General features: G+C 32.6%; 3 protein-coding genes across 7 annotated transcripts in view; 1 reads left to right on the forward strand and 2 right to left on the reverse strand.

Moving 5' to 3' along the window:
- Window positions 1–4430, reverse strand: part of LOC134854725 (sodium/hydrogen exchanger 9B2-like) — a 45034-nt gene extending 40604 nt beyond the window's left edge. The window contains exon 1 of the mRNA XM_063871081.1: window positions 4289–4430. The gene's annotated coding sequence lies outside the window, so the exon portion shown is untranslated. The remainder of the gene's footprint in view (window positions 1–4288) is intronic.
- Window positions 1–27244, reverse strand: part of LOC134854909 (dynein intermediate chain 2, ciliary-like) — a 512182-nt gene that overhangs the window by 471792 nt on the left and 13146 nt on the right. The window lies entirely within an intron of this gene.
- Window positions 1–27244, forward strand: part of LOC134854908 (protein arginine N-methyltransferase 5-like) — a 568964-nt gene that overhangs the window by 368559 nt on the left and 173161 nt on the right. The window lies entirely within an intron of this gene.

A 27244-nucleotide genomic window follows, 5' to 3' on the forward strand; every position in this document is an offset into this window, starting at 1 on the left:
TACTTGTTTAAAAAGAAAGACTCCATCGGCGGGCCGAAATGAATTGAAATCGATTTTATACAGATTATATGGCAAAGAACTTCACAACTTTGATTTGCATCGATTTAAAATCGACTTAGTTTGATGCAAAAATTTAGCTTAAAAATCAATTTCAATCAATTTTAATTCGAAATAAATCCATAAGTGTCAGCTTTTTTGGTTTCATTTTTATGCAGACTTTGAGTAAGAGAAAAGAGATTTTAATAAGTTTGTGTCCATTTTTTGTATACTTAATTTGTACAGATACTTACAGATTATAATCAGACTTCTCGACTAGCAAACAAAAAAAACGGAAACAAAATTTGAAGATATGCTCTTCATTTGAATTTTCGTGCTGATATTTGGGCTGAATAACACTCTGAGTATAACTATAATGTATATTTTTTTCTACTTTGATTTTCACAACTACTAACTTGTAAAGATTGAAAGTACAATCAAGGTTCATCATCTTGATAGAGAAAAATTTATTATATTCATAATCATCAACTAGTTAAAAAAAAGACACATTCTACCAAATTAACATTGAACGAACGTACTCATCGACCCAATATTTGTAACAAGCAAAATGACTAAAATAATTTGAGCAAAACTCTATTCCATCAATGGTTTATTTCCTGATATCACCTATGAATTAAAATTCAAATATTAAACTATGGTAGACAAAATCACTCTTACAACGGTACCCAACGACAATTGGGATTCGATTGAGGTAAAACTTTTTTGGAAATTAACAAAATCAGTTAGCAAACCTATCACTGAATTTCACAAATAGTAGAAATAAACTATGATACTGGACAAAACTGTCGAATAAGTGGAAATCACATGAAAATTAAAGAATGTAGAGTACTATGCAGAAAAATCAAGCTAATCTGAAAAAAGAATAGAAGTATTGTTCACGAACTCTCGCGCACGACTAACTACAAAATAATTGTCAGAAGATATTTTTCAACTTAGCAAGTAGCTAAAATTTTTGCTAGAATTTTTTTTCACAAGTAAGCTCTTGTGACCTTAACATCCTATTCTACTACGCACAATTCGTTGAACTCCATTGTGCTTCCTGGTTTTACCTCGACTCGGGTTCGGTAACCTAAAAGTACAGTCAATAGCTTCATGGCTTTGTCCTGATACGAGCAGTCATGTTAAGTAGTTAAGATTTGTGTTTTTTTTGTTTATGTTTTAAACTTTAAATTATTAACACACGCTTATTACAAAGTCAACTGATTATACAAACGTGCACTTCAAAAGAAATTTGAACAGAAAAGATTGAAACCTTTTTTTACTGAAACAACATTGAAATACTGAGAAAATGCGACCCTAATTTGGCAGTAAATCGGATGTGTGGATGCTACATCATAGTAAAATAATTTCAGTTTCAAAATCAATTTCTATTTCTAGTTATATTAACTAAAACTTGACGTTAACTAAAATTGTTGATCGCAATTGTCCGCCTTCCAATTTTTTTAATGCAACAGAGGCCAATTTGCTTATGCAAACGCCCTCTACAGTTACATATGATTAATTGTTCCGACTTTCAAAGAAAGTAACAGAATATTTGTGCTCAGGGTTGCTTCTGTAGTTAATTTTTGGCTATCAAACTCTAACAAGACTTGCTACTTGCTGCATCTTGTAGCTTTTTTCTTAATATGCCTAATCGGCAGTAGCGTGCCGGGGGAGGGGCGGTCGCCCCCCCCCCCCTCATTTCTTGTTGCTATATGCTAATATGAACAAGACTGCTCGCATCAGGGCGAAGCCCTGAAAGTTCCGGCTGCCTTTTAAGGTTTATGAAGCAGTAATAACATTAAAAAAATTCAATGAAATAAAACAAAATGAAAAATTGTTTTCTTCTAAAATTTGAAATTTTTTATGAAAATCATCCCCCACACGCCATATAAAGTACAATAGGATTGTTTTCGCTCCTTGTGACAAACCATTTATGGCAAATAAGCTTCTTTTAACCAATTTGGAACGATTTCTAAGACGGATTAACTCTCCGCTTACGCGTTAATAGCGCGAAAAATATCGCGCGTTAATTGTCCCAAATTGGTCAAAATGGCAAACTTTAAACCCTCATAACTTTACGAAAAATGATCACAGGTAAAATATCTTTTCAAATTCAAGCTCAAGAAAACAATACCTTTCGAATGATATAAAAATTTTTGTCAAAAATGGCTAGTTAAAAAGTCGAAATTTGTCTGAAGAAAAAAAAACCCACCTCGAGCACAAATATTCTGTTACTTTCGTATCGAAAGTCGGAACAACTAGCAGATTTTATACCAGCTGAAACGTAGTAACGTCTTGCGCTCAAACTCGAAAATAAATTTCATCAAAAAGTATTTTTTCGCGAAGTTATAGGGATAAAAAAAATTTCATCTTTTCGTCAATTTAGGATAGTTAAAGCACGATATAAATCGTTGCAAAACATAAATGGCAAAATTGTCCGGCTACCAAAGCTTTCCAATTTGAAGTGAGGCAGACTACTTTGTTTAACTGATCCGACCTTCCTGGGGTGGTTTTTGTTCCGACTTTCGATACGAAAGTAACGGAATATTTGTGCTCGGGGTGGCTTTTTTTTCTTCAGACTAATTTCGACTTTTTAACTAGCCGTTTTTGACTGGTTTTTTTTAATATCATTCGAAAGCTATTGTTGTCCTGAGCTTAAATTTGAAAGAGTATTTCACCAGTGGGGGCTTAAAAATTGTGGGGGTTTAAAATTTTCCATTTTGGTCATTTTGACCAATTTGTGACAATTAACGCGCGATGTTTCGCGCTATTAACGCGTAAGCGGAGATTTAATCCGTCTTTGAAATTGTTCCAAATTGGTTCAAAAAAACCTATATGCCATAATTGATATGTTAATAGGCGCAAAATCTATCACCTTGTACTTAATATGGCGTGTTTCTGAAATTTTGTGGGGGGATGTTTCTGAAATTTTTAAAAAATATGATTTTTTTTTCTACATTTAATTATTTCATGTTAGTACTGCTCCATAGACCTTAAATGGCAGTCAGAACATTCAGGGCTTCGCCCTGATACGAGCAGCCTGAATGCTTCGCCCTGATACGAGCAGTCTTGTTATGGTTTGTACATACCGTCAAAATTGGAATTTTAACCAAGCGTTTTGATCAAGTAGTTTAAATCAACTAGAAAATATTGTTGTCCTGAGCTTAAATTTAAAAATAAATTTCACATGTGGTCGTTTTTTGCAAAATTATGAGGGTTTGAGATTGGGACTACTTCGACGACAAAAGGAGATGATGAAAGCGCGATCTGTTTCAGTGTTTTGTTCTATTGAAGCGTAAATGGCAAACTAAATCCCTATTTTTTTCTACGAATTCGTTACTACACACAATAAATTGTTTGGTTTTTCACTTAGGCGAGAAAATGTAGCAATAGTAGTTCTTGAAACCTACTGCATTTTTTCTAGCAAAAATTCTTCTAACGACAAAAAGGGCAATCGGAACATTCAGTGATTTGTCATGACACGATCAGTCTTTTTATCACTTTATTCTGAGCCAAATTTATCACAATTTTTTAATCATTAAGGTGTAGGGAGATCAATTAAAAAAATATCAAAAAAATTCAAGCTCTTTTTTTGTAAAATTTCATCAATTTTTTGAAGTCGTTTTTATTTCTGAACAGTTTGCGCATTTTCTTTTGAGATTGAACACTTAATTTTTGTCGGGCTAAAAAGAAACTCAATTCGAATTGGTGCTTTATCTGGTAAAAATGACAGTTTTTAGCTATCAAACGAAAAAAATGCATCTATACCTTTTTAGAAGATTATGCCCTTCTTAATTTCTTTTGGGCTACATTTTCGTCACCAATTGACCCGGTTGCTTAGCCATAAAATTTGGTTGACTCGAAAAGCCAAAAATGATTAGTTTTTGAGGTAAAACAAGGAGACAGAGCAGGCAAAATAAACTGCACAATATTAATTTGATTTTCTAACGTTTTTTGTCCGGATAATTTAAATCAGAATTTGAAAGTAATAAATATGCGACATTGTTTCCTTGCTTGAGGTTATCGCTTTTTAACTGGAGACCATTAGTCTTAACTGTCGCTACAATAGTCCATATATTTATTTGAAAAGATATACTTTTTTGCCATGAACGTCTGAAGCAACTTAAAGCAGGACTTCTGAACAGTCAGGGCTTTGTCTTGATTTGAGCAGCCTTTTACTTAGATTGCTCCAGAGTCAAGTTTGTCACGGAAAATGTGCACCTAGACCTTTTAGCGCTAATCGATTTACCTTCAAAGGCAACTTTGCAGGTATCGTAACTAACTCTGTATAGCTTGAAGCGATTTGGGGCTTTTTGTTTAAATCTGCAAAAAATTTAGACTGGCTTACAATGGGAAGAAAAGAATGCGGAAATTGTAGAATTTTAGGGAAAAGTGAACAAAATTGGAAAAGGGTGGATGCTGAAATGATTTGAAGTGGTATCTTTTCCTGCTTTTCCGTTAGTATCGTGTTTTATATATGCTTGTCGTATCGGTAATCTGAAGCACATCCACCTTTACTATAATTGCGTTAAAAAAATTACCGCGAAATGAGCTGACGATAAGTAGTATGAAGAGTATAGATAAAATTATTAATAGAAAAATGGAAAAATTATCTTATATCTTAACGCGTAATCAGCATGATAATATGAAAAGTATTACAAGATTGCTCGTATGAGGACGAAACCTTGAATGCTCCGACTGCATTTTAATTTTTATGGAGTAGTTTATATTAAGATAATTGGTGAACTTTAGAAAAAAAACATTTCAAAATTTTATTTTCAGTTTTTTTTTGAAAATCATCTGTCCATACGCTATGTAAGGTACAAATGGTTTATTGTGAATTTCGCAAAGTATCGAATCGACAAAAAACATGTCTCGCATTTGAAATATCTTCTTAGACAGATTAAATCTCCGCCAAGTTGGCAATCCTTCAACTCCAATAACTTTTCAAAATTTGAGCTCAAGACAAAAATACATTTCGAATGATTAAAAAAACTTCGGTCAAAAGTTGCAGGCAAAAAAGTAAAAAAAAAAACGTCTGAAAACAAAACCACCCAAGCACAATTATTCCATCTTTTTCTTCAAAAATAGTCAAAACAACAAGTTTTATCTGAATGCTTTGTTGCGACTCAAAACCATTTTGACAAAAACGCTCCTAAAACGGGCATTCAGAAAAAATCAATTTTTTAATGCTTAGGTTTTGCAAGAAGGGGTGATAACTCGAATAGCTCCAAGCAACCTGATATACATAAAAGTTCCTGTCGAAGCCATATATGTTTTCAAACAAAATATAAGACAGTCGCAAACAAATTCTGAATACAGGCCCGATTGCGAACCTTGGACAAACAAGGCTGCTTTACGCTTTTTAGGGTTTTTATTTATTTCGGGGTGTTCGGAGTTTTATGAGTTGTTACCGCTTCTTTCCAAATGTGGGCAGAAACAATACAAAGCAAACAGCAAGTCTGCAAAATTAGTTCGACAATAATTGCTGCTAAAACGGGCTATCAGAAAAAGTAGTTTTCTTTCGCTGAAATTTTGCAGCAACTAGTGATAGCTCAAAATTCTCCAAACAGCTTGAAATACATACAAGTTTTAAAAAAAGCCATGTTCGTTCCCAAAAAAGTTTCATGTCAGTGTCCCAAAAAAGTCTGAATGCAGGCCCAATTGTGTAAGATTGACAAAAAAACGCTGTTAAATGCTGTTCCAAACTAATATTTATTTCGGTTTGTTAGCATTTTTTTTTGAATTATCACCACTATTTGCAAAGTTTCAGCAAAAAAGAAATGATACAAGCAAATGTCTGCCAAACCGTTTGAATAAAAAACGCTGCAAAAAACGGGAACTCAGAAATTAGATTTTTATGCTGACACTTTGCAAGAAGCCGAGATAACTCAAAAATCTTTATGCAGCCTGAAATACATAAGGAACATGAAAGGTGATTATGTTTAGACTATGTCTTTGACTATAGTGAGACACTGTGTGAGATTACATTTAGATGCTATCATGTTCAGACTATGTTCAGACTTTGTTTTGGAGTACATTCGGACACTGCTTCCGAATATACAACTTTTGCTTTTAAGTACTGAGTGTATTCCCAAGCAACGTCCTAATATAATCCAAAATGAAGTCTGAAAACATTCCAGCTTAGCTTTGATTATGATGGCGGTAGTCTGAACATAGTACCAAAAAAAGTTTGTAAACAATCTCAAAGAATCTTTAATTATAGTGCGAAACAAAAACTGAACTTAGTCTTGGACAAATTTTAACAATAGTACCAAGCAAAGACTGAACACATTCCCACCAAAAGTGCAAACAATGTAGTTCCAAAAAGTCTAATCATGGTTTCATCAGTCAGAACGTGGTTTCAATCAAGCTTTAAAGATAATTTGAATTAAAACCTCACAACAGCCCCAAAACTCAGCAAAAATCTAAACAACATAATCACGAAAGTCTGACTGTGATTTTGAGCGTCCGAACAAAGTCTCAAACAAAGTCTGACAATGGTCCCAAAAAATGATGCCCAAAGTTTGTAAGTTCGCAAAATTCCCAATAACATGCATTTTGCTAATCAAACTCTCAAGCAACGTCCTTATATTGTCCGAGAAAAAGAAGTTTGATCAGAACCCCACAAAACTTTAATTAACTCCCAAAGAATGTTTAAATGCAAAGTCTCAAATATTGTCTGAAATTAGTCCCAAGCAGAAACAAATTAACTCACAATCAAAGTCTGAATATTTTCCCAATAAAAAACTGGAAACAGTTTATAACAAAGTCTGATAAAACAATGTTAAAAGCTTATTTGAGACTAAACTCAAAGTTTGCTCGGGGTGATTTTTAGAAATTGTTCGAGACTATGCTCAGAGCTAACCAATCATGCTAATATTTGAGCATTGTTTTAAACAAGGTCTGAGTATCACAGCAAACACAATTTAAGCTTAGTCTCAAACAAATTTTTACATAGACTCAAGCAGTATCTAAACATTGCACAGAGCATAACCTGATCATGAATGCAAAAACAAACTGATAATCGAGCAAAGCAAAGCCTGAAATTTAGCCATTATAACATGTAAAACAACTTTACAAAAAGCATGTATGAAAGGCAGAGAGAAGTGGAAAACAACCTCATCCAGTTTCAAGCGTTAGTAATTGATTATATTACATTTTTAGTACCGGTCTTACTAAAATTGAGAAATAATTGATTTAAATCATTTAAAAATCTATTATAATCTCTTTTTTTTGAAATCAATATATAATTAATTATAATCCATTTCAATTGATTATAATCGATTATTTATCTGTCTACTTTTCGATACAGTTATAACCATTTATAAGTAAATTTAATCCAATATTTTTATTCTAGTTTTTAATTCGTGAGTTTTGCACAAAAGTCCATTATAATCGATTGTAATTGATTATAATTCTTTCTATTTTTCCACTTTGTCTTCGAACTTGAATATAAATTGCTTATATTTTATGCTTTCTGTAGGCCTTGGTTCATATGAAAAATGAGAAAAAAGTTTCTAAAGTTTTCAATTCAATTTATATTTGTAAGTTTTTTTTTTCATTTCTTCCCCATTAGAGTTGTTTTGTTATGCACATTTTAAGCTTTTTTAACCATCAAAATATCAGCAAGTTGATTTAGTTTTATGGTTGATTCGGAAGATTTGTTTTTCATCTATCGTGAGAACAGTTCCACTATTATGAAAGGATCTCTACGAAACTTTTGCTTCGTGGTAAAATTTTGTGTTCAGACGAACCAAAGTGTTCAAGAGATCTCTCTTTTAGAGATTTTGGTATTATTGACAGAAAACTAATAACCCATAAGATATAATTCGAACATTGTTTTGGTTTGAAAAGATTTTGGCAAAATAAGAAATTATAATCGATTATAATCGATTAAAATTGATTTTGAGGGTTTTTGTAAGAAATATAATCAGTTACAACCGATTATAAGAGATTATAATCTCTTGGAAAATATCACGATTATAGTCAATTATAAATCTTTTAAACACCAACTTTTGATATCTATAATAATTATTATTGTCCAAAATTCATCATAATAATCCGTTTTAATCGATTACTTTCGCCTAAACTTGGAGGCCGGTAGCCCTAGGTAACGAATACATAATGTGGTGTGCTGCTAACATGGGTAAAGCACTCGTTTGAATTTCATCTTACGAAAATTATAAACGAAGACGCAGATAAAATTTTTTGATCGTAGAAAAAATATTCGAATTGAGGTAGAATTTGGTCAACTTGCTTGATAGAAACTGAAAAACTGGATAATTTAGGTCACAAATCTCTGAAATTAGTTGGCTGATCACCAACCATCAAGGCCGCCACCCATACAATAGAGCCAGAACAAAACCATTGTTCACCGGCTCAGAGGGTATCAAGGCATCAACTACTAGCTCGAAACGGCAAAGCATTGAAAACATATCCGGCTAGAATCAAAGTAGCGCAGAAATCTTCGATCACTGCTACATTTGCATATAAATATAGTTTTATAGTGTATATATATTGTCTGCTGAGCAGTCGCTTTAACCTTGGCCAAAAATAACTATTTCTTTTGCTGCACTTTTAAATAGCAAAAAATTGTTCTGGCATCAAAGATATTGAGTTCTACTTTTGGCTTTTCAGTACTTAAAATTTTAAGAAATTTATATAATGACTACTACAAGCTAAATTTTGAGGAAGCAAAAGTGGTCGAAGCAATGGCGGGGATAATTGCAGAGGTGGAGGATGGTTAATCAAGATCTGTTCCGAGTGAACTGGCGAGCAGGCAACAAAAATGCGACGAGAAAATTGCAGTTGGTATGAGTACCCGTTCCAATTTAAACAAGAGCTCCTTGAGAGGCTTCGGGAAAGAAAAGTACACGAGCGAATTCGGTAGCTGCGAGAAACACCCGTTCGACGCAAAAAATTTGTTGAAAAAGTTTCTTACTTTTTGTTGCAGTTTTGCTAAACTTAAATCAATCCATATAGTTTGAAAACCTATCAAATAGTGCCATTAATATGAAGCTACCATAAAACTTGATGCCATTGGAACCTGATCTAAACTACATTTTATAATTGGATAAATTGGATATTTTACCACTGTAAAATATTTAAAATTAACCAATCATAATCCATCTAACTAACAACCCACTTATTTGTAAGTGCTGAAATTACTTGTAATTTCAGCACCAGAGAGATTTGAATTTAACTTAGAAATTAGTTGCCTCTCCAAGAGAACTTCAGCAGCCGCAATAAACCAGTATACCCTAGATCTATTGAGCCTAGCAGAGACTAGTTAAACACCCTGAGACTAGTAAGTATAAGAGTAAGATTAGGATCGGTATTAGACTAAGAAGTTGCACGAATCTATAAGGCCGAAAATAAGATAGCGTGATGAGCAGACAGTGTACCCTATCCGAAATTACTCTATGAGTTAACCACTTCGGTTATAACTCATCTGGTGCGACCATAAGTCTCGAATAAGACCTTAGAACTAACCAAAAATAGATTCGAAATTAGACAAAACATTTTCAAAATGTTATACGATAATAATTTAATCGAAATGTCTCTACGACTCAATAGATCAGAACCGATATTCCGAACAATAATAGAACTACCCGGAAATGGAAGAAGACCTCGGACAAGAGACGACATACGACAAAGTAGAAACTTACCATATAATTTTATGATTGTACGGCAAAAGCCAACACAAGCTTTTATATTTAGAATCTTATTAGCAATGAATTCTAGATCTCAAATCGTTTTCTTAATTCCTGCAGTATTATATGAAACATATTGGAAAAATATGTATTAAAAATGAAAATAAAAATTAGTAAAAATAAATTGTTAGTAATCATAAATCATACTGTTGTTCCAGCTTCATCACCTAAACATAACAGCAATCATAAGCTCACTAATATCATTAAAGAACTAAATCTTTTGATTCAATAAATTTAAATCATTTTAAACTTAAATTCACTTAATTTTAAAATCAGATCATCAAGGCTTATCCTTGGATCTTAATAAATTTTCTATCTCAATAAATTTAAAACCTGATCATCAAGGACTATCCTTAGATCAACAGAACAATTTTGTTCTACCCACCCACTTAGCAAGTGTCTATCGACCTCAAACGTCGTTTCACTATCCAACCCTTCCAAAAGACCCAGGACTAATAGAAATTTTTAATTAAAACTTACCATTCAAATTAAGATAAACAGTGAAGAACTTCGGTTATTCATCCTTCACTTGAACCCTCCTCTTACCAGACCCAGGATAGAGCTTAGACTTAGTAAGTTTAAAATAGTATCTAACGAACTACTTGCGTTCTAATTATACCTGAGCCTTGTGGATCGATTTACTATTCTCCAACCCTTGAACACAATCACTACCCCTAAGTAAGATTAAGTAAGTTAACACCTTAGCTTAGACTAGCCACGAGAAAATAAAAAATCATTCTCCGGAATCAATATACTTTTCTCTCCAACCCTGAACAAAAAGACCCAGGCTAAGCTAACCAAAAAATTGTAAGGACTAACAGTCTAAGGAAATAGAAATAACTAACAACTTCTTGCATCCCTCATCCTAAACCTTATGTGATTCAAAAATTTAGGAAATAAACAAACAATCGTTTCACACAACTGTGAAATAGATAACAAAAAATACGATCTTGTAATCACACCTCATACACAAACAGTTGAATGTATAAGAACAAAACGACAAACAATAAAAAGAAAAATTATAAACAAACAAAGACAAATCACACGAAAAAGATTTTCAAAAAATAGAAACGCATTTTCTGAATCAGAAGCCAGCAGTTTAGATGAACTCTACAAATTAAAAGAATCAATTGATAAAAATTGTTCCATCCACGATCAATTATTTTTTTCCGACTCAGAAACAACTTCAAACTCATCAAAAAGAGGAAAAAGAAGAATAAAAAAGCTACATAAACACAAACCAGTACACCTGTATAATTGGAATCAACCAATTAGACATATTGATAATTATATGTTAACAGTCATCAAAAGAAAAAATGAGCCACACTCAAAGTGACGAAAGTCCAGATGAAGAAGTAGTTTTTCCCTTTCTTATAGACTCACTCCATGATAGAGGACAAACATGATTTTTGCAAGAACTTACTCGTAAATTTAATTGAACCCGGAATCAGTCCATGCAAAGCAGAATTCCCAGATGTAAAAATCAAAAGACAAATGAATGAACATTATTTGAAAGACATACGCAATCTAACACAACAATATGGAATATATACCATAGAATTCAGCACACCCAATACAGCCCATCGCAAATATGTAAGTCAAACAGACGACATAGAATTAGAATTTTCAAAAGTATTCCTAGAAAATATCAAGAGCATACAAAACCATAATTCACAAAGAGCAAACTCCATATTCACTAACGAAGTTTTTTCAATAATATATAGAAAAAACAAAAATTCAAAGTATCTCACCAACCGAAACATCCAAACATACAAAAGTACGAAATGAAATCGCATTTTTTTCACAATTTCTACATATAATTAAGGAAAATTTCACTAAAGATGATGTTTCACAACACACTAAACATGATTTACAAAAAATTTTAGCATGGTTTATAGTAGACTATTTCACACATAATTTAGACTTAATTTCACAAGCAAGAAAAAACTTCAGACCTCAAAATACAAATGACGACACTGCCCTTTCAGATTAATCAGACTACGTTTGGGACCCTGAATGGTCTCATCCTACATTTATAAATATCCCACAATCTATCTCAAGTCAAGCAATAAGTACAATATCTTATCACAGAGATTATGTAAAAGTAATACCATTAACCATTGATGCAACACCATTAAACTATAATACATTTTCACCTGATACGCGAAATAACAGTTTAAATTCGACCATCATACATAATGAAAACCTTAATGGAACTGAAAATCTTACACAACAAGATATTCAAACACCATCACACTTCATAAATGAAGAAATCGTCCAAACAACAACAACTACACAACAAATTATTTCACCAATACAACCAAATTTGACAACACCAAGAAATACAAATACTTCATTGGCACAAGTAACCTTACAATCAACCGTTAAACCTTCGGTTGCTCCAAAATATTCACATATGGATCATCAAACGTATAGACCAATGAAATACCGTCAAAAACACGAAAACCATTCACAAGGAACACCTTTGCAGAACACAATTATAATTATGCTCACAAACTAAGAACAAACTAACCTCCCCGAAAAAAACACAAAATTTAAATCACGTATGTTCCCATTATTGGAATCTCCCGAAAACATCGACCAATTCAGTAAATTTTCCAGATAATCCACAACCTACACAGGATTGTAGTGAAAATTACCCATTCTTTCAACAAAATAAAAATAATCAATATAAACCATATAATACAAACTATTTATCATCTGATGAAGACGACTATCACCAACCAGATATTTTTGCACCATATACTAAAGAATATTGCACACAAAGACCACGACAACCTAAACCATCTCGAAATATAAAATTTATCCACAAAACCCAACAGATATACAAAATCCACAACAAATATATATACAAAACCCATTTACCACACAATCTTTTCAACCAATACAACCACAAAACCCAATGTCAATGCATTCTTATCAACCAACTCAAATGCAAAATGAAAAACCGCTTCCATATTATCTTCAGCAACATGAAATAACGAAAAATCAACTTTCAAATTTTTTGCAAATGCCAAATGCCGCAGAATCACTACACTACAGATGACAATGAATCCGTACCTCATGGGTGGATCATCAATAACATCCAATAAACCACTGATGGTATTCACAGGAACAGATCCTGAATATTCTGTAGAAGATAATTTAAATGCAGTAACAGCAAATTTAATTTTAAATATAGGACCTGAACCAATTAACACGCCACTAAATCAAAATTGGATACATAGATGCACAGCACTAATACAAAAAACCCTAGATGCAGCAGCTCAAAAATGGTTTTCAGTATTACCTATAGAAACAAAATCAGATTGGAAAAGATTCACACAAGAATTTTCAAAAATGTTTGACTCTGAAAGAAATAAACAACACCAAAGAGTTTTATGTAATGAAATTCGCAGATTACCAAATGAAACTATCAAACAATTAGCAGTACGTATCAAAACACTAGTTCGAAAAGCATATTCACTTAATACACATGACTATAAAAACACAAAAATGAGAGAAATTTTAATGATGACCTCAACACCTCAATTAAGGAAAATAGCAATAAAAAAGAGAGCATCTCATCCTTCTTCAATTCGAGAACCAGATTTAGATTTTCGAAAACTAGTAGATAATTTAGAACAAGCATAAATCACAATGAATTTCGAAGAAACAGAAAATCTAAAACTACAATATGTTAATCGAATCGAAACAAACACTACACATATAAATAACATACAGGAATCAGATACAGACTTAATTGAAAAAATCACTGAAATACTGAATATCTATGAAAAACATCCAAATTTTGAAGGCAAACCATCCTTAAAAAAATGGTGTAATTATTGCCGACGATACGGACACAGTATCTCCGAATGTAGACAAAAACAATAAGACAATCAGAATAAACCTCAAAAGCATAAAGAACCATATAAATCGTTCTATCAATACATGAAAAAAAATCAAAGCCTACCGAACAAAAACATATATAGTAATAACAGTTCAGGAAAACCACTTCCAAACAACACCAATTACACAAGGAATCAATCACCATATAACTCAAGTAATAGAGGAAGATCACCAGAACGAAGAAATACACAAAATTCTTCACAAAATAATTATAACCGATCGAATAGTCAAAATAACCAAAATAACCATTCAAGATCAAATTCCAATGCAACACATTTTGTTTCTGGATCCTGTTCCCAATCAAGCCTAAGGAATAGACACTTTTCCAATAATCAATCACGAAACTCATCATACAACAGAAATAGAAACTATTCACATAATAGAAATAGAAGTTATTCGAACAATCGAAATCAGAATTACCCGAACATTCGATCAAGAAATATTTCATATAATAAATCAAACTATCACAGATCAAATGATAATTACCAAAATAGATCACGAAATAATTCACAAAATCGAAACTCAAGTTATAATAATCGATACAGAAATTATTCCCATTCACCACATAGGAATATTAACCGTTACCCTGACTCTAGACATCGATACAGAAGTAGTACACCAAAACATCACAGACACATTAATCAAGTGCAAACAAATGAAGCAACAACTTCAGACCCTCCAGGTATTGACGACACAGAAAATCACGAATTACAACTAAACCATATACATTGTGAATCATCAGATACAGAGAGCGATACAGAAAATACTATCTCAGTAAATATGATAACAGTCGAAAACGACTATGAGCCTATCATATATGAACAACCTTCTACATCACATTTATATGAAAATCAATTGGAACTACTTCACAATTACTATATTGGACACACCAATACTACACAAACTACACAAGAAGTAAACGAAATAAACACGGTAATTAAACCCGATGAAAAAGGTGAAATACAATGCTCAAACAGAAATCATTATTATCAAAAAATATAGAAAGAACAACCCAGAGAAAAAATTTGGACAATACCATTTCTCCTAGAAAGCCCAAGAAACAAAGAATTTCAACCACCAGATCTTGAAATTGATTTTTTAATTGATTCAGGAGCAGAATCAAATATAAATAATATCCCACATGGAATGAAATCAAAACATTACATCCAAAATTAACGCCTCTTGCAACCTCCAGTAAACTAGCAACAGCACAAGGATCAACATTAGTAAATTATGGAAAAATCCAATTATTCCTTCTCCCCACGAGAACAATTGAGCAAAACAAAATTTTAAACAGACCGTTTAAACAAACATTTCATAAAACTGATATTAAGCACAAAATCATTGGCATACCTTTTATATCTAAATATATACCAACAATCAACATCTTAAATAGTAAAATACTAATCAAAGATAAAAACACAAAAACAAAAAATACAGCTCTAACATTTTTTCAAAGATTAAACAAACAACCACCATTCTTCTCAAAATTTTATCCAATTTATAATCAACAACGGAAACACCTGAAACCATTATCAGGAAATATATATAATTTTTCAATAAAACAAGTTCACCAGTATGATAAAAGTCAACTTAAACGACAACTTTTTATGTCAGACTTTGAATTTAAACCTATTCACAAATTTTTCAAAATCACGATCTCATCTATTAAATATTTGGAAAACACGAATTCCTACATCATTTCGTTACACTTGTATAACAATACACCGTATCAAGTAACATTACCCTTAGGACTTTTAGGATATTGTAAAACAAACGCTACAATCTCACCCATACATGAAGTAGCCTACCGCGTTAATAATATACTCGAATTATTAGATATTTGCCAATCCACAATTCTTGACGAAGAATTGTCCATAAATAACATAGTAAGTAATGAAAAGAGAAACACAGAGTACTTCACAAAAACACCATATTTTAAACCAACATTCAATATAACAAATTACACTAAAGAACAACAAAAATTTTTAACAATGTTTAATTTTGAACATTCACAAATTACACAAATCGAATTTGATGAATTAGCAAAGCAACTGTTAAAATATTCAACAGTTTACGCAACACCAAAATTTGACGTTGAAAAAATCAGTTCATCATTACATCTCCCGTTAAAACCCGACGCAGTTTTCAAAAAACAAAGAGCCAGTAAAGTACCAATTTACTTACACGACAAAGTAAATAGATTACTTGACAGTTTAGAACAATACAAAATTATTTCACCAGTAAATAAGGAAGAACAACCAAAAGGCTGATTATTCACTCAAGCAGAGCTACGACTCTCAACTCAAATGAGAGAATGTACAGCTATAATTTATACACTTACAGAATATGAATTTCTGATACTTGGATCAAAACACCCAACAGTTCTATTCACAGATCACAAACCAATTATTTTTCTCTTTACACAAAAGTCGAATCCAAATCATAGAGTTTATAGATTACAATTAATTCTAATGAAATTTCCAAACTTACATATAGTTTGGACATCAGGAAAGAATCTTGCATTACCAGATACATTAAGTCGAAATACACCACCTGAATTACTTACACGAAAAACTACAGTTCAAATACCAAAAAATATAAAATTTTACCTTGCAAACGATGAAACATCACCCCCACTAGAATGCAAATATGCAGTAAAAACTGACATTGACCGATCACAAATAAATAATCCACAGCATTTCCCACTCTACTTAGATTGCCAAAATAATCACTACGAAGTTGATCTACTTGGAACATCAACTTTCAAACCAATTCCATACTCACAATGGATAAAAAATAAGACCCAACAAAAACGAATAAAACACCACTCGCATAAAAAAAGACCTTTTTACGTTAATTGAAAAAGAAAATTTATCTGATAAAATAAATTTATCAGGACCACAAACAAATGATTCAAAATACACAATAAATCAAGTTTTTGACCTCCATGACCCACTTGACACAATTCCCCTATCTAAATTAGAAATTGAAAATATTTTTCTCCCTCTAACAGATAAAATTACAATTGAAATCTTGAAACAATATCAAAATCTTGAACCAGTAATTAGACAACTAAAATCATGGCACAAATACAAAACTAAACCCATAAAAGCAGATACAACAATTTTAGGAAATAAAACACTCCTCCGATATTTCCAAAAATTTAATAACGCAGCAGTTAATGAAAATACAGATCTTTTAGAATATCAATTAATTGATTCTAAAGTTCCCTGTCTTCCTTTAAGTATGATATTAATAGCCTTTAACATCTCACATACACAAAATACTAAAGGACACTCCGGATCAGAGAAAACATACTCAAACTTTACACAAAATTTTTATTTCCCAAAATACACCAATTTGGATAAAAGTATTATGCAATGATTGTATAGTATGTCAACTAAATAAACCTTATCCAAATCAAAAACAAATAGCACAAAAACAAGATTTTAAAGGACAAAGTTTATATTTTAACCATCGCATTTCATTTGATACAAAAGGACCCATTTCACCATCCTCAGAAGGAAACTCCTACATTATGGTAATTTTTGACGCATTTACAAATTATGTAGCACTCAACCCAGTACCACATTGTAATGCTTATTATGCTTACACAACACTTTATGAACACTGGATAGCTAAATTCGGATTACCCGAAATCTTAGTTACAGGCAACGGTACAGAATTCATAAATAATCAAATCATAACACTATGCCACTTATATAACATCAAACATAAACCACGTACATCTCATGCACCTTGGACAAACGGTTTAGTCGAAGGTATGAACCGTTCACTACAAGAATATCTCAGATGTATCAATAATGGAAATGATACAAAATACACAGAATGGTCAGCAGATGTAAAATTATTTCCCTTAGCATATACTTCACAAATCACGACAACTCTAGGAATATCACCATACGAAATGGTTTTTAATGAAAAGCCACGTAAACCAATTATGTTTACAGCAAATTTTCATGAAAATGCACAAGGTTATTGCCATCCAAATAAAGACTCAATTTGTCATAACCTACCTTTACACAAACATGATGAAGATCATTTTCATCACCCACAAATTCCTAAATTAGCCTCCGGCACACACCAAATGGATTTCAAATAGAGATAAAAAACACAATGAAATTTACCAAAAAGTAACAAAGAAATTGTTACAGAGGCAGAACATTAACGAACAAATTAATTCACGCTTTACACCAGCCACAGATTTAAAAATTGGAACATTTGTCTTAATACCTAACTTTAATACACAAAAAAGACTTTCTAAACAATTACAACCCCTTCGAAAAGGACCATACCAAATAATTGCCAAACCCACTGACGTAACGTATAAACTCACCGATTCAAATCAAAAAAGAAATTGTTCAACATCGTAACAATTTATTACCTTACTATCCAAAAGAATACGCACTACGCGAATTAACTCAATTATATTCTTTCACAGGTTTAAAAGTTATTCAAAATCATCCACATACGGAAAAAGAAATAGATGAACAACACAACATTCACCATGAAAAACAAAATACAAAACCAACTACAATTCAAAACAATACAAAAACACCAGATCAAAAAATAGCTCAAAAAGAAAGAAAAAATAGGAAAATGATAGAAAAAATTCTACCACAAGAACAAGTAGAAAAATCAGAACATAGAGAATCATCACGACTTAGAAATCAACCACGTAAAAACTACAAAACATTCATCCCACAATCTAAAATAATAAAGAAAGTTGAATTTCAAAAACAATTTTAATTTTAAAATTAATAATCCTTGCACCTCTGGATCAAATTGAATTTTCATTTTTCAAAATACCATGCTGACAAAACAGGCAACAATTCTAGTTCAGATTCAGCCAATAGGATTCATTCAATCCGTCACCTTTCTATAACTATAACACCAACCTATCAGACGAAAAATATTAAACTCCAGGCATATCTATAACTATAACTCTACAACCTCCAGGTCAAAACTAAGCAAACCGCTCAAACTTGACAACTAAAATAAATACCACCATAATATCATAACCCTCCCTTATCTAATAACGCAAAGATCAACAATAATTTCCCAACTTAGACCTCAAAAACCCCCCAACCGAAAATGATAAATTAGCCTAAAGTAAAAATACGACAGTATTAATTTAGCCTAAAGTGCAAAAATCTCAAAAATACCTCAGATCACCTGACAAATAAAAATAAAGCAAAGAAGACCTCCCAAACACCATAAAATTAGCCCCCAATAATTTTTCACAAAACTCAACCCACATGTCAAAAAATCAATAAATAACTAGACCACACTTGAACTTCGCCTCAAACAACAAAAGATATTGGACAAAAAAATCATTTCTTAAATGCTCTTCTCTCAATCAGTCAATATCTTTAAAAATAGAATTTTCGACATTTTCATAAACTTTTTCAGATTACTTAAATTTTTATTCATATTTATATTTGATACCTTTGAAGCTTTTATAATAATTTTAATCATTTTTTGAATTTTTAATTTTCTACTCCCTATTTGAAATATATCTCCAACTTTCCCAAATCATTGACCATATTCACAGGTACGATAACCCAAAGTTTATTTAAATGATACAAACAATTTTTAGTAGAACAGATATTTTTTTACTATTTGTCATTTTTATAACATTTTTATCATCCCTAATTTTGACAATGTGCAAATGTATGAAAAAGGCTATAATCACATTCGCTTTAGCAAGAATCCTTTTAATTCTTTTCATTGAAGAATACTACAAAAAACATAATTTTTTCCAATAGTAAAAATCAATCAAAATACTTTCAAAAATTGCTAACCAACAATCACAGAATCAGTCTTCACCGACATCATCCCAAGAAAACCCGACAATACCTACAATTACCCAAAACCCCCAAACATCCACACGAATTTGTTTCCAAGATAACCCATAAACTTTTGAAGAACGACACGCTCGCTTATCCGAACCATTAGAACCAGTTCAGCGACAGGCACCCCTAAATGAACCAACATATAACTTGTACCCAACATTACCACAAGAATTAAGTAGAATAAGAAACATTCATCGAGTAATTTACAATCATCGGGTAATTTACTGATAAATTTACTGCAACATTTTCCGAAAAGAAAGTACATTGTTCACAAGTTTCAAACGGAAATAAAAACCGATTTGATCACGAATCATTCTACCAAAGTAATATAAAACGACTTCTACATCTAAATCCCGATGATTGTAAAAACAAACTACTCAGACTAAACATCGCAAGAAATAAAAACACGGACAGAAAAATAGTATATTTTCAAGTCTTTGCCGATTCTGTACATCAAGCAGAACTTGAAAGATATCAAGGACATATAAAACTAGATGAAAAATACCCATACAACGGCGCACTCGGAAGATTAACTTATGACTTAAATGATAAACACTGGATACCACACATTGGAATTAATGGCCCCTCAAACTGCAAAGCAGACACAAAAAATAAAGGTTATCAAGAAATAATGTTTTTCGATTGGAAAATACAACTCGAAAAAATACAACTCACACGAGATTTATCAGAACAACACAATGATCTATCAAGGAATTAGATTACCTTGCAAAAATGATCAGGGTTATTGTGATCCTACCACACGGACACAAGCAACAATTGATTGGTTTCCCGAAGATACATGCACAACATTTCAAGTAGCAAAAATACACGCTCGAATAATAAAATTTCACGAAAAATATTTTATAGAATCAATTCCGTACGAACAAGTAAATCCATCCCGAAAACAAAGTAATGATTTTAGAAATATTCATGATATAGAAAATAATTTAACACGTTTCCAAATCTATCAGGAAACAGAAATTGCATGCAAGTACAGAAACCCACTTTATAAAACACAATATTCTGAAATACTTGTCGAATACGAAAAAGGTTTCGACATGACCACTGGAAAAACAAAATTTGACCCTTATGCCACAGGTCACCCTCCTAACGAAGGAACATCATACATACCAGTTAACTTTCAAAAAAGCACAGGTCAACCTGGTGGAACACTAAAGCCACATGACAGTAGAAGCACACCTTTACAAGAACTATCACTAATGAATAACACCTATTTTGGTAATATCCACTATAATATTCACTTAGATAAGAAGTTAGACTACACAATTAGCCGAATTTTTCAAGAACTGCCACTCTCCGAAAGAGAAACACTTCACCAATTATGCGAATTAGAACGGACACAAATCCTACAATCTTTCGCACTAGCAGTATTAAAAATACCCTACGCAGGATACTTATTGTCAGGAAACAGATCAAATTTTCTTGACTACGAAGGAAATATTTTATGATTATATACTTGTACCAAAAAAGTATCACTACTCTATGTTTTTGAAGATAAACGTTGTTATAAAAGAATCCCTATATTCTATAAAAATGAAATACATTTTGTTGACACACTTTCAAGACGAACATATTTTTGGGATACCGCAGTCCCATGTCGATCAAAAAATAGCCACAATGTAGTACAATTGAATCCTGATGAAGATAAATACTATCTCTTTACTCCATACCCTACGTTAATGCAATCACTCAAAAAAATTTCACCCGAAAGCATCAGAGCTATTGCTCGTAACCCAAATTTTGATTTACAATCAATTGGAATATACTCTAAATCAGATATCCAACACCACATTAGAACACAACAATTCCAAGAATTATTAACACAAATGGACACTATACAAAGACAGTCAATTGATCAAAATTTAAGAAAACTTGCCGAAACCGCAGGATTTGTAGATATTTATACACAAGATTATTTCACTTATAAATATTTTCAGTTTTGTCACCCTTAAAAATGAAATTCTAGATTTTCTAGGATGGCCCTATTACATCTTAGAAAAATTAACTATCTTATACGCAATGTTTAACTTTATAGGATTTCTTTTCTCACTCTTAAAAGGAATCTATAACACATGCGCTATACACACACAAGTAAATAGACAAGCAAGTGTAGCACGCTTACTGTTTACAGGATTTTTTGGAATCTTTTCATCATCAATAAACAAAATACTTCTAGACGCACAAATAAAAGAATATGACACAAAAATAGCGACAAGACGGAACACTTACGAAGAACTTAATAATATAGAAGTAACACCTACCGCACCACAGTTGCCATACCTACCACAAAACCATCCATTATCATTAGTTCCCCGTAATTTTTGAAACACATAGCAATCACACATAATCCAAATTTTAGACCAAATACAACACAAAGTCCCATCCAACACATAATGACAAATCATTCACAAGATGATAATACATACGAACAAAATATAGAAAAACCCCATGCCACCACTTTTCAGTCTCAAAATAATCATTTTTTTAGCCCACGATGAGCCGACAACTTGGATCCCTACACCGCTCAAATTCCCACCAAGCCAACCTCCAAACTCCAAACCCAATAATCCCACATTTTGCTTTCCCACCACCCGATTTTCCAATTATTAATATATCATAAAGCACAAATTCGGATACTAACTCATATTTTTCAGTTTTATACTCTATCTCACAACTCAATAATCCAAATATAGAAACCCTTGACAATTTTGCAGATTCCGAACCATCTCCATCAAATAAATTTCAGACCAAATCCTCAGTTTTTTCGAAACCCCCTTTTCAACCAATCCCGACAACTAAATCACTCCCATCCGTTTCCACTCCTTCTTATGCTTCGCAAGTGACCCCAACTTATTCCCCACTTCATTCAGACCCATAATAATTCTCAAGATAACCCCCAAATTTCCCAGGAACTCGATACTTTTATTACCCTACAACAACAGTTAATACACCCTAACACCCTCACAATACATCAACTTTCATCCACAATAGAATCCTCAAACCCATCTACTCCTACACCCTCCTCAGCTTACACTGCATCATTAGCACAATCATCCACATCCACCGAAACACCTAGTAGCACTAACCGAGCTTATCGCACTTTTGAAAGAAAATTCCCGAATCATCCTTTCCCGACCAAACCAGGAACAGCCTGTGAATATATTAATCACCCACAACACACCAACACGAAAGATTTTTTAGCAATCACCTTACCTTCAATTCCACAATATACATTAAATACACCTAACGACACTAATGACACACGAAGTTTCGTAGATGAACATGTTCTCATGCCCACACTTCATTGGACAGCTTATTATCATTTTACTAACCCCCTTTGCCTACCTTTATCTAGTACTCATGATGACATAGAAAAGAACAAAAATATGTTATATAGACTCACCGCAACACTAACACCTAGACAATTTACTTATGTAGCATATAAAAAATTACTAAAAACATTCACTGCACCCCGAGCTAACGAATTTACAATAGAATATTACGACCATAATATCATCCAAAGTAATCAAGACCAATTTTTAGATGAAGATCGCTTCGCTAACCGACAACTAACAGAAAAATTCTTCATCAAAACATCATATGTATTCACACTTAATATTTTTGATAGAAAATATGATCACATCATTTCTGAAGCACTAAATGATATTCAAGCTTACGAAAGTTTCACAGACAAATTTCAGTTATTTTCACTAACCTTTCACTTCCTTGCACCACATGAACGCGATTTGCACTGTTCCCACAATAGTATGTTACGCACTAAACAAACTCGCACATATACATACTATCGTTTCATACAAAATCATTTTGATTTACATACTCCATCAAGACAACCACACCATCGTTTTCAGTTTCTTAACTCGAAATACACTTCACCATTTTTTCTTAATTTCACCTATTGCATCAAGGATACTATCCTCGACGGCATCCTCCGCAATTATGACCCAGTAACACAAATGTATATATTTTGTCCCATCACGAAGACCTTTAACGCCGAAGAATCCAGACCCTTCCTTATCCCACATGAATTTATCCAGCCTATAGAAATCCCAATATTAGATTTTATTCACAATACTAAATATAATCACAAAATATATAACCTCATTCAAAACACACATTATGAGTTTGCAGTAGGCACCGAAGAAATAAAAACCATTAAAGCACTTCAATTGCTTTGGCCACTGCTCCAAACTAAAAACATCATTCGCATACTAGCAAAATTACTAACAAATTTGGACATAATACACGACATCTTTCCCCACGGCTTTTTTCCAGACGATTAACAGGTAAGTATAATTTAAAAATATTCTTAACTAACCACATGAACGCAATTTGCACTGTTCACACGACATTATGTTACGCACTAAACACACTCATACATATACATACTATCGCTTCATACAAAATCATTTCGATTTACATACTCCATCAAGACAACCACACCATCGTTTTCAGTTTCTTAACTCGAAATACACTTCACCATTTTTTCTTAATTTCACCTATTGCATCAAGGATACTAACTTCCACGGCATCCTCCGCAATTATGACCCAATAACACAAATGTATACATTTTGTCCCATCACGAAGACCTTTAACGCAGAAGAATCCCGCATGAATTTCTCCAGCCTATAGAAATACCAATATTAGAATTCATTCACAATACTAAATATAATCACAAAATATATAACCTCATTCAAAGAAATAAAAATAATTAAAGCACTTCAATTGCTTTGGCCACTGCTCCAAACTAAAAACATCATTAGCATACTAGCCAAATTACTAACAACATCAGATATGATACACGACATCTTCCCCCACGGCTTTTTCCCAGACGATTAACAGGTAAGTCTAATTTAAAATACTCTTCACTAATAAATTTAAAATTAGTACTAACCATTTTCTATCAATGTTTGATTTATATTTCTAGTCTTCACACCACGATCATCTACTAAACAGAAAAGAAAAATAAAAATACAAACTTGTTAATACTCTTCTAAAATTTATTAATATCTTGCACTAAGTAATGTAATAAAATTCAAACTAAATGTAGTAAATTAATCTATAAATTATTTTCCCATGAAGCAGTAAAATTCAATACGATGAAAATTTATTACTTCAAATTTCCCCCAAAATGCAGTAAAATTAAAATTCAATGTAATAAATTAATAAAATGAAATGCAGTACTAACCTTTTGATATTTTCATTCAATCGCACAGGAATTCTATCCAAACTTGCACAGCTCGCCCACAAAGAATTGTTTAAATAATGAATTTCAGTTTCAAGTTTTCACACTCAACAACTCTAACACACGATAACAAGTTTCAAACTTTCCTTTAACCCGGTTGGAAAGGAATTATATACTAAACCAAACTAACCAACGCATCTGACACTACACCACAAATCATAAAATAACAGCATGACTAAGAAAAGAAAGCCAACGGTACCCAAACCGGATTAACCCAGTTTAAAACTGGATAATTTATTCTTTTGAAGACTATTATAAAGTCTAAGAAAGAAATAATAAAACACAAAAAAGTCAAAAGACAAACCCATAACAAAAACAACTTGATTTTTGAAAAAAGGACACAACCAAAGAAACATAAGAAAAACTAACATAAACCCAACATAAAACGTTATCACATAACAGGACTTCTCAAAGAAACCGCACGAAATCATACTCTCACTCCTGGCCTAACCCACCAGAGAGGACGGCCTAAGCATGCTCTATAGCCGGCCTAACCCACCGCGCTACATCCACGCTTTGTGACCACACTTCTATTTTTAATAAGAGGTACTCAAGGGTGAGTAACTCTTCAAAATAACCGAACTAAAACAAAACGCTTTTGTGAAAACAACTAACTAAATTCATGATTAAAAACCAAACTAACATGATTTTATAAAATGTAAATCTTACCTTGCAGTATATAGATCAACACACAACAACAAAGACGAACATCCAAAGATTAGACGACCCCATCACACTCGAACAAAGAATGGCTAATCACAACCGATATGTCGTCCACAATCACAACTCAAAGGATTTAGAGTACGACTTGACTTCGCAGAAAAGGATTTCATTGAACTAGACCAGTGACCACCTCGATGTTCAAGTATACGTACAGATCCGAGTTACGAGGCATCCCTCCCACACACGATCTCCACGCCATTCCCAGACGAGGTTGAACACAAAACAAGTTCTCTACAGAATACAGAAAAACCCGTCATAGCAAATCATTTTGAAATCAGATTGATTTCATTGGGGAAACACCGTCGTTGTCACAAGAAGACACAACGATTGATGTCCCTAACTCCAGCGTCTTGGAACTTCTCTAACAAGAGAAACCGGACCAGAATACGATGTTCGCCAAATACCAACGTTCATCATCCATCCTTTGAATTGCAGAAAGATAATTCTAAAAAACTCTGTAAAACCCGGATGGGTGGAACCTGATCTAAACTACATTTTATAATTGGATAAATTGGATATTTTACCACTGTAAAATATTTAATATTATTCAATCATAATCCATCTAACTGACAACCCACTTATTTGTAAGTGCTGAAATTACTTGTAATTTCAGCACCAGAGAGATTTGAATTTAACTTAGAAATTAGTTGCCTCTCCAAGAGAACTTCAGCAGCCGCAATAAACCAGTATACCCTAGATCTATTGAGCCTAGCAGAGACTAGTTAAACACCCTGAGACTAGTAAGTATAAGAGTAAGATTAGGATCGGTATTAGACTAAGAAGTTGCACGAATCTATCCGGCCGAAAATAAGATAGCGTGACGAGCAGACGGTGTACCCTATCCGAAATTACTCTATGAGTTAACCACTTCGGTTATAACTCACCATTCAAGTTTGCGTTGTTTAAGAGTAAGGGCGAAGTCTATGATGCTCGTTAACAACTTAATGGAAAACGATTGAAGACTGCGCTTAATGAAAAAGTTATTACCATAATTAAACATCTGCTCAAACTAGAAAGTGTATTAAACGTTTTTGCAGAGAGCTGAATTTAAAAACTTCTACTTGTTTTTTACTTTTTCAGAGTCTGTTTCGATACAAAAGATAACTCGAAAAATATATCATACCCATAACCACTCCGGTTTATCAATATCAACTGGGTAACACAAACATGCTAACAAAACAGTATGGCTAAAAAAGTGTTGCTTAAACTAATCCGTCTATGTCAAACTTCTCAGCAATAAAGGTAAATAGAGAAACTTTCCCAAAAGTAGTTGCCAGTATTGAAAGAAAAACAACTACTGGCAAAAAACTGAATTGAATGAAAACGTAAGCAAAACTGGCATATATATATTTTTGAAATACTTACGCAAATTCAACGCAAATGTGATTATTTAATAAAAGTCTATTACAAGTCAACAAAAAAAAATTTTGAGGAGTTTGTTAACACACTGATAACTAATTTTAATAAAATTAAGTCCACCTACTCCGAAAATAATTGTTTTATATCAATTTCAATGTCGGTATCAGCGCTAGCTATCAATAGATCAAAAAAATTCGAAGAGTTAGAAGAAAAAAACTTTAATTTTCGAATTACATGAATATGACATACTCAAGTTACTAACAAACGCTTTAAAATTTGAACACACAATCCTCTATTACTAAAAACGAACAAGACTGCTCGTATCAGGGCGA

This window comes from Symsagittifera roscoffensis, chromosome 9, assembly GCF_963678635.1.
Source record: "Symsagittifera roscoffensis chromosome 9, txSymRosc1.1, whole genome shotgun sequence".
NCBI lineage: Eukaryota > Metazoa > Xenacoelomorpha > Acoela > Convolutidae > Symsagittifera > Symsagittifera roscoffensis.